The 14,033-nt window shown below is 39.7% G+C and overlaps 6 non-coding genes across 6 annotated transcripts; all 6 read left to right on the top strand.

Annotated features, from left to right (window-relative positions):
* Positions 1 to 4,298: 4,298 nt before the first annotated feature.
* TRNAV-AAC (transfer RNA valine (anticodon AAC)) lies at positions 4,299 to 4,371 on the top strand. Its single transcript has one exon. It is a non-coding gene; the product is annotated as a tRNA-Val (tRNA).
* A 1,402-nt stretch (positions 4,372 to 5,773) lies between these two features.
* TRNAV-AAC (transfer RNA valine (anticodon AAC)) lies at positions 5,774 to 5,846 on the top strand. The gene has a single exon. It is a non-coding gene; the product is annotated as a tRNA-Val (tRNA).
* Positions 5,847 to 8,724: 2,878 nt separating this feature from the next.
* Positions 8,725 to 8,797, top strand: TRNAV-AAC (transfer RNA valine (anticodon AAC)). Its single transcript has one exon. It is a non-coding gene; the product is annotated as a tRNA-Val (tRNA).
* A 2,877-nt stretch (positions 8,798 to 11,674) lies between these two features.
* Positions 11,675 to 11,747, top strand: TRNAV-AAC (transfer RNA valine (anticodon AAC)). The gene has a single exon. It is a non-coding gene; the product is annotated as a tRNA-Val (tRNA).
* Positions 11,748 to 12,365: 618 nt separating this feature from the next.
* On the top strand, positions 12,366 to 12,438 carry TRNAV-AAC (transfer RNA valine (anticodon AAC)). The gene has a single exon. It is a non-coding gene; the product is annotated as a tRNA-Val (tRNA).
* Positions 12,439 to 13,840: 1,402 nt separating this feature from the next.
* Positions 13,841 to 13,913, top strand: TRNAV-AAC (transfer RNA valine (anticodon AAC)). Its single transcript has one exon. It is a non-coding gene; the product is annotated as a tRNA-Val (tRNA).
* Positions 13,914 to 14,033: the final 120 nt, after the last annotated feature.

Genomic DNA, 14,033 nt, shown 5'->3' with positions numbered 1-14,033 from the left:
GAAATGGCGCTGTCTATTGGCGCATTCCAGCAGCAACAGACATTGTTCATGGACAGGCAAACTCGCCACATGTCACAAATTGCGGCCCAGTTGAGACGGATACACCGCTCCAATAGTCTACTCCCTGCTGGAATCAACTGTCTGGCAACAGCTTTAGAACAGACCAATGTGCAGCTGGCCCAAATGACTGGGGCTGTGGAGGTCTTACATTCCACAGTACGTGAGGGGAATGCCAATGTGACCCGGCTGGCAGGGCAACTACATTCTGAAATTGTAGCCCGTTTACCGGCACCTATGTCTTCAGCCACCACCAGTGCCGCTAGTACGCCTACCACATCTCTACAGAGTACTCCTCCAAGGAGAGGTGCTCGCACCAAGGGTGGGCGAGGGAGGGGAGAGAGTGGCACCAAGCAGAGCGATATGCCTGCAAAAAGGCATCGCTAGCACAATGTTTGTTATTGATTAATGTTTTGTCAAGTTCCTATAACCATTATACGTTATTATTTATTGTGTTCTGCAATAAATGCAGTTAAATTTCTATTGTGTCAGTCTTTCTTTTCTGCACATTAAACAAGAGTATACTGATTTTTTAACAACTATGCACTAATTTCACTTAAACATTGACCTCTGACTGTCACATTCCAGGGATGTTCATATTAACCACATGAGGAGTACACACTATCCTGTTTTTAAAGGTTCCAATTTACAAAAATTTTACAATAAAATACTAAAATTGCACTCACATAAAACACATTTTTGAGCAAAAAATGTTTTTCATACTATGTACTTACACGTAAAGTAGTTTGCAATTAGACGGTCTCTAATCTCCCTTCCGCCCTCTGTTCTCTGCACATCACCATGTGACACGGACCCCTTCTTCTTCACTGTCTACTGCAATAATCGGTGGGGTAAGTTCATGTATTGCTAGATTATGTATCAAACAGCCAGCCAGGAAAATATCAGACCCCTTTTCAGGTGCATACATAGCCACACAACCCGATTATTCTAGTAACCTGAACCTAGTTTACCAAAGTACAAAGGTACGCTATAACACACCTCTACTAAATCAGTAAATAAATTGCATGGTGGGAAGACACAAGAGAAAAAGAAACCAAAATAACACTGCAATTACAAGACACTGGCCTTTTAACATATACAATCCCAAAGTAAAAAACTTTGTACATGAAATGGCCCTTTTCCTTCTGTTCTGATTGCCCAAATATCAGAAACAGCACACTAAGCAATCTCGCCGCTCACAAGCAGCGCTTTCATTTTGGTCTATTGAATGGCGGTTTATAAACCCCCTAATAGTAAATCCGGCTGTTTGTATGTTGAACATTGTTGAAACCGTCATGGCGATTTATACAGAGGCGGGTTTGGAAACATCATTTTTGGCCGTTTGGACGGCGGGTTTAGCCTTAGTAAATCCGGCGATGGCTAAACCGCCGCCAAACCCGCCGAAATTCGGCGGGTTTACAAACACGCCTGATAGTAAATCTAGCCCTATGTCTTTCAGGAACAAGTCACAGGGATGATGTCAATGAGGTTTCAGGGAGACATAGAAAGGGGATGCGGCCATTGCATCCCAGCTTCTATACTGAATGGTGTGCGGAAGCGATTTATCTGCCAGGAACCACTCATCATTGTTCTTGGTCATGACACAGGGATCTGTGACTTGCCGTAACTCCCTGCCTAAAATTGAACAAGATATTACAGTTACATCCTGTAGCGGGAAGGGGTTAATTTTATTAGTTAACCATAGAGCAGCGGAAAAACATAACTATGAATTACAAAACATCTTCTTATAAATTAGTTACTAGTGAAGATAGAATTGAAGAACATTGTTCAACGTTATGTGGATACAGTGTAGTGGCCTCATTAACACAGTAGGTAGCACGTCAGTCTCATAATCTAAAGGTCGTGAGTTCGATCCTCACATGGGACAACCAGCCTTTTTCTCACCCTTCTCTTATAAACACATCCTCACCACTTTCTTTCTATGTTTTCAAACCAGCCATATTGCTATGAGACGACTAAGAGGTTGCACTGACAGCCAAAGGCTCAAATGAGTGGGCAAGAACTTATTCATATGGCTATTTCCCTCCTAATCACTCAATGGGAGTGCTGTGTTCAAAATGTGTAAGTATCTGGGCACTTCCGCATTTAGTGATGGGAGATAGCTAGTTGATTGTAGTGTCAACTATGGGTGTTGAGGTTGAGATCAGATCTTCCTTAACACCAATACATCAATAGTAAATTTGATCTTGTAACTATACTAGGTCTACTACGGAATAATAAAAGAGTAAAACTTAAATGAAACAAAAAACAAATGAAAAGTTTAAAAAATTATGAAAACGAAATGCGACAATATTCCCTGTCCTTCTCCCCAGCATGAGGAAACCACTTTAATCACTGTGAGACACATACAAAAATGTCTGAATGTCACACAGAATGAACGGCACCCCATAATTTAGGAAATTATACCAGAATTCAATCATACAACACCTATGTGGTATAATGAGACACAAAGTGGGAAAGGACTATCTCTGGATTCTGATTTTACTAACTGACCAACCATCTAAGATGGACCCCTAATGAAGTACTAGGAAATGGGGACCCTGGATACCTCGATGTGTGTAGGATAACACCCTCAGACAGTCAGTGTAAATAATCAAATCCTTTTATCAATTTGAGTCCAGATAAAGATCATTAAATGTCAGTAAGGACACGTCTCTATTACTGTGGCAGAGGTCAACAAAGATTACAGCTGGTGTTTCTGTAATGTAGTAGTTATCACATTCGCCTAACACATGAAAGGTCCCCAGTTTGAAACCGGCAGAAACAAGCATTAGATCTCCTTTTATATAGGACATGTGAGATGTAAAATTGATATAACATCTTGTAAATAGTTATATCAACAGTAACTTTTAATGTCAATGCAACACCATCTACCAATCCACCTTCATATATGATTCAACAATCATTTCCATAAGCCTCCTGTATATCTTAGCAATAGCTCCTGTCGGGCACCTAACCTCTCTATGTCTTTCAGGAACAAGTCACAGGGATGATGTCAATGAGGTTTCAGGGAGACATAGAATGGGGATGCGACCATTGCATCCCAGCTTCTTTATTGAATGGTGTGCGGAAGCGATTTATCTGCCAGGAACCACTCATCATTGTTCTTGGTCATGACACAGGGATCTTTGAATTGCCGTAACTCCCTGCCTAAAAATTGAACAAGACATTACAGTTACATCCTGTAGCAGGAAGGGGTTAATTTTATTAGTTAACCATAGAGCAGCAGCAAATTATAACTATGAATTACAAAACATCTTCTTATAAATTAGTTACTAGTGAAGATAGAATTGAAGAACATTGATCAACATTATGTGGGTCCAGAGTAGTGGCCTCATTAACGCAGTACGTACAACGTCAGTCACATAATCTGAAGGTCGTGAGTTTGATCCGCACATGGGGCAAACAGTCTTTTTCTCACCCCTCTCTTATCAACACTTTCTTTCTATGTTGTCAAACCAGCCATATTGCTATGAGACGACTTAGAGGTTGCACTGACAGCCAAAGGCTCCAATGAGTGGGCAAGAACTGATTCATATGGCTATTTCCCTCCTAGTCACTCAATGGGAGTGCTGTGTTCAAAATGTGTAAGTGTCTGTGCACTTCCGCATATAGTGATGGGAGATAGCTAGTTGACTGTAGTGTCAACTATGGGTGTTCAGGTTGAGATCAGATCTTCCTTAACACAAATACATCAATAGTAAATTTGATCTTGTAACTATACTAGGTCTACAACAGAATAATAAAAGAGTAAAACTTAAATGAAATAAAAAACAAATGAAAAGATCAAAAAATTATGAAAACGAAATACGACAATATTCCCTGTCCTTCTCCCCAGCATGAGGAAACCACTTTAATCACTGTGAGACACATACAAAAATGTCTGAATGTCACACAGAATGAACGGCACCCCATAATTTAGGAAATTATACCAGAATTCAATCATACTACACCTCTGTGGTATAATGAGACACAAGGTGGGAAAGGACTATCTCTGGATTCTGATTTTACTAAGTGACCAACCATCCAAGATGGACCCCTAATGAAGTACTAGGAAATGGGGACCCTGGATACCTCGATATGTGTAGGATAACACCCTCAGACAGTCAGTGTAAATAATCAAATCCTTTTATCAATTTGAGTCCAGATACAGATCATTAAATGTCAGTAAGGATCCCTCTCTATTACAGTGGCAAAGGTCAACAAAGCTCACAGCTGGTGTTTCTGTAGTGTAGTGGTTATCACATTCGCCTAACACGCGAAAGGTCCCCAGTTCGAAACCGGGCAGAAACAAGCATTAGATCTCCTTTTATATAGGACATGTGAGATGTAAAATTGATAAAACATCTCGTAAATAGTTGTATCAACAGGAACTTTTAATGTCATTGCAACACCATCTACCTATCCACCTTCATATATGATTTAACAATCATTTCCATACGCCTCCTGTATATCTTAGCAATAGCTCCTGTCGGGCACCTAACCTCTCTATGTCTTTCAGGAACAAGTCACAGGGATGATGTCAATGAGGTTTCAGGGAGACATAGAAAGGGGATGCGACCATTGCATCCCAGCTTCTTTATTGAATGGTGTGCGGAAGCCATTTATCTGCCAGGAACCACTCATCATTGTTCTTGGTCATGACACAGGGATCTGTGACTTGCCGTAACTCCATGCCTAAAATTGAACAAGACATTACCGTTACATCCTGTAGCGGGAAGGGGTTAATTTTATTAGTTAACCATAGAGCAGCAGCAAAACATAACTATGAATTAGAAAACATCTTCTTATAAATAAGTTAATAGTGAAGATAGAATTGAAGAACATTGTTCAACGTTATGTGCTTACAGTGAAGCGGCCTCGTTAGCACAGTAGGTAGCGCGTCAGTCTCATAATCAACACTTCCTCACCACTGTCTTTCTATGTTGTCAAACCAGCCATATTGCTATGAGACGACGTAGAGGTTGCACTGACAGCCAAAGGCTCCAATGAGTGGGCAAGAACTGATTCATATGGCTATTTCCCTCCTAGTCACTCAATGGGAGTGCTGTGTTCAAAGTGTGTAAGTGTCTGTGCACTTCCGCATATAGTGATGGGAGATAGCTAGTTGACTGTAGTGTCAACTATGGGTGTTCAGGTTGAGATCAGATCTTCCTTAACACCAATACATCAATAGTAAATTTGATCTTGTAACTATACTAGGTCTACAACAGAATAATAGAAGAGTAAAATTTAAATGAAACAAAAAACAAATGAAAAGATCAAAAAATTATGAAAACGAAATACGACAATATTCCCTGTCCTTCTCCCCAGCGTGAGGAAACCTTTTTAATCACTGTGAGACATATACAAAAATGTCTGAATGTTACACAGAATGCACGTCACCCCATAATTTAGGAAATTATACCAGAATTCAATCATACTACACCTATGTGGTATAATGAGACATAAGGTGGGAAAGGACTATCTCTGGATTCTGATTTTACTAAGTGACCAACCATCCAAGATGGACCCCTAATGAAGTACTAGGAAATGGGGACCCTGGATACCTCGATGTGTGTAGGATAACACCCTCAGACAGTCAGTGTAAATAATCAAATCCTTTTATCAATTTGAGTCCAGATACAGATCATTAAATGTCAGTAAGGTTCCCTCTCTATTACAGTGGCAGAGGTCAACAAAGCTCACAGCTGGTGTTTCTGTAGTGTAGTGGTTATCACATTCGCCTAACACGTGAAAGGTCCCCAGTTCGAAACCGGGCAGAAACAAGCATTAGATCTCCTTTTATATAGGACATGTGAGATGTAAAATTGATAAAACATCTTGTAAATAGTTGTATCAACAGGAACTTTTAATGTCATTGCAACACCATCTACCTATCCACCTTCATATATGATTTAACAATCATTTCCATACGCCTCCTGTATATCTTAGCAATAGCTCCTGTCGGGCACCTAACCTCTCTATGTCTTTCAGGAACAAGTCACAGGGATGATGTCAATGAGGTTTCAGGGAGACATAGAAAGGGGATGCGACCATTGCATCCCAGCTTCTTTATTGAATGGTGTGCGGAAGCCATTTATCTGCCAGGAACCACTCATCATTGTTCTTGGTCATGACACAGGGATCTGTGACTTGAGGTAACTCCCTGCCTAAAATTGAACAAGACATTACCGTTACATCCCGTAGCGGGAAGGGGTTAATTTTATTAGTTAACCATAGAGCAGCAGCAAAACATAACTATGAATTACAAAACATTTTCTTATAAATTAGTTAATAGTGAAGATAGAATTGAAGAACATTGTTCAACGTTATGTGCATACAGTGAAGCGGCCTCGTTAGCACAGTAGGTAGCGCGTCAGTCTCATAATCAACACTTCCTCACCACTGTCTTTCTATGTTGTCAAACCAGCCATATTGCTATAAGACGACTTAGAGGTTGCACTGACAGCCAAAGGCTCCAATGAGTGGGCAAGAACTCATTCATATGGCTATTTCCCTCCTAGTCACTCAATGGGAGTGCTGTGTTCAAAATGTGTAAGTGTCTGTGCACTTCCGCATATAGTGATGGGAGATAGCTAGTTGACTGTAGTTTCAACTATGGGTGATCAGGTTGAGATCAGATCTTCCTTAACACCAATACATCAATAGTAAATTTGATCTTGTAACTATACTAGGTCTACAACAGAATAATAAAAGAGTAAAACTTAAATGAAACAAAAAACAAATGAAAAGATTAAAAAAATTATGAAAACGAAATACGACAATATTCCCTGTCCTTCTCCCCAGCGTGAGGAAACCACTTTAATGACTGTGAGACACATACAAAAATGTCTGAATGTCACACAGAATGAACGGCAACCCATAATTTAGGAAATTTTACCAGAATTCAATCATACTACACCTATGTAGTATAATGAGACACAAGGTGGGAAAGGACTATCTCTGGATTCTTATTTTACTAAGTGACCAACCATCCAAGATGGACCCCTAATGAAGTACTAGGAAATGGGGACCCTGGATACCTCAATGTGTGTAGGATAACACCCTCAGACAGTCAGTGTAAATAATCAAATCCTTTTATCAATTTGAGTCCAGATACAGATCATTAAATGTCAGTAAGGATCCCTCTCTATTACAATGGCAGAGGTCAACAATGCTCACAGCTGGTGTTTCTGTAGTGTAGTGGTTATCACATTCGCCTAACAGGCGAAAGGTCCCTGTTTCAAAACCGGACAGAAACAAGAATTAGATCTTCTTTTATATAGGACATGTGAGATGTAGAATTGATATAACATCTTGTAAATAGTTGTATCAACGGGAACTTTTAATGTCATTGCAACACCATCTACCTATCCACCTTCATATATGATTTAACAATCATTTCCATACGCCTCTTGTATATCTTAGCAATAGCTCCTGTCGGGCACCTAACCTCTCTATGTCTTTCAGGAACAAGTCACAGGGATGATGTCAATGAGGTTTCAGGGAGACATAGAAAGGGGATGCGACCATTGCATCCCAGCTTCTTTATTGAATGGTGTGCGGAAGCCATTTATCTGCCAGGAACCACTCATCATTGTTCTTGGTCATGACACAGGCATCTGTGACTTGCCGTAACTCCCTGCCTAAAATTGAACAAGACATTACCGTTATATCCTGCAGCGGGAAGGGGTTAATTTTATTAGTTAACCATAGAGCAGCAGCAAAACATAACTATGAATAACAAAACATCTTCTTATAAATTAGTTAATAGTGAAGATAGAATTGAAGAACATTGTTCAAAGTTATGTGCATACAGTGAAGCGGCCTCGTTAGCACAGTAGGTAGCGCGTCAGTCTCATAATCAACACTTCCTCACCACCGTCTTTCTATGTTGTCAAACCAGCCATATTGCTATGAGACGACGTAGAGGTTGCACTGACAACCAAAGGCTCCAATGAGTGGGCAAGAACTGATTCATATGGCTATTTCCCTCCTAGTCACTCAATGGGAGTGCTGTGTTCAAAATGTGTAAGTGTCTAAGCACTTCCGCATATAGTGATGGGAGATAGCTAGTTGACTGTAGTGTCAACTATGGGTGTTCAGGTTGAGATCAGATCTTCCTTAACACCAATACATCAATAGTAAATTTGATCTTGTAACTATACTAGGTGTACAACAGAATAATAAAAGAGTAAAACTTAAATGAAACAAAAAACAAATGAAAAAATCAAAAAATTATGAAAACAAAATACGACAATATTCCCTGTCCTTCTCCCCAGCATGAGGAAACCACTTTAATCACTGTGAAACACATACAAAAATGTCTGAATGTCACACAGAATGAACGGCACCCCATAATTTAGGAAATTATACCAGAATTCAATCATACTACACCTATGTGGTATAATGAGACATAAGGTGGGAAAGGACTATCTCTGGATTCTGATTTTACTAAGTGACCAACCATCCAAGATGGACCCCTAATGAAGTACTAGGAAATGGGGACCCTGGATACCTCGATGTGTGTAGGATAACACCATCAGACAGTCAGTGTAAATAATCAAATCCTTTTATCAATTTGAGTCCAGATACAGATCATTAAATGTCAGTAAGGATCCCTCTCTATTACAGTGGCAGAGGTCAACAAAGCTCACAGCTGGTGTTTCTGTAGTGTAGTGGTTATCACATTCGCCTAACACGCGAAGGGTCCCCGGTTCAAAACCGGACAGAAACAAGAAGTAGATCTCCTTTTATATAGGACATGTGAGATGTAGAATTGATATAACATCTTGTAAATAGTTGTATCAACGGGAACTTTTAATGTCATTGCAACACCATCTACCTATCCACCTTCATATATGATTTAACAATCATTTCCATACGCCTCCTGTATATCTTAGCAATAGCTCCTGTCGGGCACCTAACCTCTCTATGTCTTTCAGAAACAAGTCACAGGGATGATGTCAATGAGGTTTCAGGGAGACATAGAAAGGGGATGCGACCATTGCATCCCAGCTTCTTTATTGAATGGTGTGCGGAAGCCATTTATCTGCCAGGAACCACTCATCATTGTTCTTGGTCATGACACAGGCATCTGTGACTTGCCGTAACTCCCTGCCTAAAATTGAACAAGACATTACCGTTACATCCTGTAGCGGGAAGGGGTTAATTTTATTAGTTAACCATAGAGCAGCAGCAAAACATAACTATGAATTACAAAACATCTTCTTATAAATTAGTTAATAGTGAAGATAGAATTGAAGAACATTGTTCAACGTTATGTGCATACAGTGAAGCAGCCTCGTTATGACAGTAGGTAGCACGTCAGTCTCATAATCAACACTTCCTCACCACTGTCTTTCTATGTTGTCAAACCAGCCATATTGCTATGAGACGACGTAGAGGTTGCACTGACAGCCAAAGGCTCCAATGAGTGGGCAATAACTTATTCATATGGCTATTTCCCTCCTAGTCACTCAATGGGAGTGCTGTGTTCAAAATGTGTAAGTGTCTGTGCACTTACGCATATAGTGATGGGAGATAGCTAGTTGACTGTAGTGTCAACTATGGGTGTTCAGGTTGAGATCAGATCTTCCTTAACACCAATACATCAATAGTAAATTTGATCTTGTAACTATACTAGGTCTACAACGGAATAATAAAAGAGTAAAACTTAAATGAAACAAAAAACAAATGAAAAGATCAAAAAATTATGAAAACAAAATACAACAATATTCCCTGTCCTTCTCCCCAGCGTGAGGAAACCACTTTAATCACTGTGAGACACATACAAAAATGTCTGAATGTCACACAGAATGAACGGCACCCCATAATTTAGGAAATTTTACCAGAATTTAATCATACTACACCTATGTGGTATAATGAGACATAAGGTGGGAAAGGACTATCTCTGGATTCTGATTTTACTAAGTGACCATCCATCCAAGATGGACCCCTAATGAAGTACTAGGAAATGGGGACCCTGGATACCTCGATGTGTGTAGGATAACACCCTCAGACAGTCAGTGTAAATAATCAAATCCTTTTATCAATTTGAGTCCAGATACAGATCATTAAATGTCAGTAAGAATCCCTCTCTATTACAGTGGCAGAGGTCAACAAAGCTCACAGCTGGTGTTTCTGTAGTGTAGTGGTTATCACATTCCCCTAACACGCAAAAGGTCCCCGGTTCAAAACCGGACAGAAACAAGAATTAGATCTCCTTTTATATAGGACATGTGAGATGTAGAATTGATATAACATCTTGTAAACAGTTGTATCAACGGGAACTTTTAATGTCATTGCAACACCATCTACCTATCCACCTTCATATAAGATTTAACAATCATTTCCATACGCCTCCTGTATATCTTAGCAATAGCTCCTGTCGGGCACCTAACCTCTCTATGTCTTTCAGAAACAAGTCACAGGGATGATGTCAATGAGGTTTCAGGGAGACATAGAAAGGGGATGCGACCATTGCATCCCAGCTTCTTTATTAAATGGTGTGCGGAAGCCATTTATCTGCCAGGAACCACTCATCATTGTTCTTGGTCATGACACAGGCATCTGTGACTTGCCGTAACTCCATGCCTAAAATTGAACAAGACATTACCATTACATCCTGTAGCGGGAAGGGGTTAATTTTATTAGTTAACCATAGAGCAGCAGCAAAACATAACTATGAATTAGAAAACATCTTCTTATAAATAAGTTAATAGTGAAGATAGAATTGAAGAACATTGTTCAACGTTATGTGCTTAGAGTGAAGCGGCCTCGTTAGCACAGTAGGTAGCGAGTCAGTCTCATAATCAACACTTCCTCACCACTGTCTTTCTATGTTGTCAAACCAGCCATATTGCTATGAGACGATTTAGAGGTTGCACTGACAGCCAAAGGCTCCAATGAGTGGGCAAGAACTGATTCATATGGCTATTTCCCTCCTAGTCACTCAATGGGAGTGCTGTTTTCAAAATGTGTAAGGGTCTGTGCACTTCCGCATATAGTGATGGGAGATAGCTAGTTGACTGTATTGTCAACTATGGGTGTTCAGGTTGAGATCAGATCTTCCTTAACACCAATACATCAATAGTAAATTTGATCTTGTAACTATACTAGGTCTACAACAGAATAATAGAAGAGTAAAATTTAAATGAAACAAAAAACAAATGAAAAGATCAAAAAATTATGAAAACAAAATACGACAATATTCCCTGTCCTTCTCCCCAGCATGAGGAAACCACTTTAATCACTGTGAGACACATACAAAAATGTCTGAATGTCACACAGAATGAACGGCAACCCATAATTTAGGAAATTATACCAGAATTCAATCATACTACACCTATGTAGTATAATGAGACATAAGGTGGGAAAGGACTATCTCTGGATTCTGATTTTACTAAGTGACCAACCATCCAAGATGGACCCCTAATGAAGTACTAGGAAATGGGGACCCTGGATACCTCAATGTGTGTAGGATAACACCCTCAGACAGTCAGTGTAAATAATCAAATCCTTTTATCAATTTGAGTCCAGATACAGATCATTAAATGTCAGTAAGGATCCCTCTCTATTACAATGGCAGAGGTCAACAAAGCTCACAGCTGGTGTTTCTGTAGTGTAGTGGTTATCACATTCGCCTAACACGCGAAAGGTCCCCGGTTCAAAACCGGACAGAAACAAGAATTAGATATTCTTTTATATAGGACATGTGAGATGTAGAATTGATATAACATCTTGTAAATAGTTGTATCAACGGGAACTTTTAATGTCATTGCAACACCATCTACCTATCCACCTTCATATATGATTTAACAATCATTTCCATACGCCTCCTGTATATCTTAGCAATAGCTCCTGTCGGGCACCTAACCTCTCTATGTCTTTCAGGAACAAGTCACAGGGATGATGTCAATGAGGTTTCAGGGAGACATAGAAAGGGGATGCGACCATTGCATCCCAGCTTCTTTATTGAATGGTGTGCGGAAGCCATTTATCTGCCAGGAACCACTCATCATTGTTCTTGGTCATGACACAGGCATCTGTGACTTGCCGTAACTCCATGCCTAAAATTGAACAAGACATTACCATCTTCCTTAACACCAATACATCAATAGTAAATTTGATCTTGTAACTATACTAGGTCTACAACAGAATAATGTGTGTAGGATAACACCCTCAGACAGTCAGTGTAAATAATCAAATCCTTTTATCAATTTGAGTCCAGATACAGATCATTAAATGTCAGTAAGGATCCCTCTCTATTACAATGGCAGAGGTCAACAAAGCTCACAGCTGGTGTTTCTGTAGTGTAGTGGTTATCACATTCGCCTAACACGCGAAAGTTCCCCGGTTCAAAACCGGACAGAAACAAGAATTAGATATTCTTTTATATAGGACATGTGAGATGTAGAATTGATATAACATCTTGTAAATAGTTGTATCAACGGGAACTTTTAATGTCATTGCAACACCATCTACCTATCCACCTTCATATATGATTTAACAATCATTTCCATAGGCCTCCTGTATATCTTAGCAATAGTTCCTGTCAGGCACCTAACCTCTCTATGTCTTTCAGGAACAAGTCACAGGGATGATGTCAATGAGGATTCAGGGAGACATAGAAAGGGGATGCGACCATTGCATCCCAGCTTCTTTATTGAATGGTGTGCGGAAGCCATTTATCTGCCAGGAACCACTCATCATTGTTCTTGGTCATGACACAGGCATCTGTGACTTGCCGTAACTCCCTGCCTAAAATTGAACAAGACATTACCGTTACATCCTGTAGCGGGAAGGGGTTAATTTTATTAGTTAACCATAGAGCAGCAGCAAAACATAACTATGAATTACAAAACATCTTCTTATAAATTAGTTAATAGTGAAGATAGAATTGAAGAACATTGTTCAACGTTATGTGCATACAGTGAAGCGGCCTCGTTAGCACAGTAGGTAGCGCGTCAGTCTCATAATCAACACTTCCTCACCACTGTCTTTCTATGTTGTCAAACCAGCCATATTGCTATAAGACGACTTAGAGGTTGCACTGACAGCCAAAGGCTCCAATGAGTGGGCAAGAACTGATTCATATGGCTATTTCCCTCCTAGTCACTCAATGGGAGTGCTGTGTTCAAAATGTGTAAGTGTCTGTGCACTTCCGCATATAGTGATGGGAGATAGCTAGTTGACTGTAGTGTCAACTATGGGTGTTCAGGTTGAGATCAGATCTTCCTTAACACCAATACATCAATAGTAAATTTGATCTTGTAACTATACTAGGTGTACAACAGAATAATAAAAGAGTAAAACTTAAATGAAACAAAAAACAAATGAAAAGATCAAAAAATTATGAAAACGAAATACGACAATATTCCCTGTCCTTCTCCCCAGCATGAGGAAACCACTTTAATCACTGTGAGACACATACAAAAATGTCTGAATGTCACACAGAATGAACGGCACCCCATAATTTAGGAAATTATACCAGAATTCAATCATACTACACCTATGTGGTATAATGAGACACAAGGTGGGAAAGGACTTTCTCTGGATTCTGATTTTACTAAGTGACCAACCATCCAAGATGGACCCCTAATGAAGTACTAGGAAATGGGGACCCTGGATACCTCGATGTGTGTAGGATAACACCCTCAGACAGTCAGTGTAAATAATCAAATCCTTTTATCAATTTGAGTCCAGATACAGATCATTAAATGTTAGTAAGAATCCCTCTCTATTACAGTGGCAGAGGTTAACAAAGCTCACAGCTGGTGTTTCTGTAGTGTAATGGTTATCACATTCGCCTAACACGCGAAAGATCCCCGGTTCAAAACCGGACAGAAACAAGAATTAGATCTCCTTTTATATAGGACATGTGAGATGTAGAATTGATATAACATCTTGTAAATAGTTGTATCAACAGGAACTTTTAATGTCATTGCAACACCATCTACCTATCCACCTTC

Source organism: Mixophyes fleayi (genome assembly GCF_038048845.1).
Source record: "Mixophyes fleayi isolate aMixFle1 chromosome 4 unlocalized genomic scaffold, aMixFle1.hap1 SUPER_4_unloc_3, whole genome shotgun sequence".
In the NCBI taxonomy this organism is placed as follows: Eukaryota; Metazoa; Chordata; class Amphibia; order Anura; family Limnodynastidae; genus Mixophyes; species Mixophyes fleayi.
Note: the sequence above shows the minus strand (reverse complement) of the source record. Positions and strands in the feature narration are given on the sequence as shown.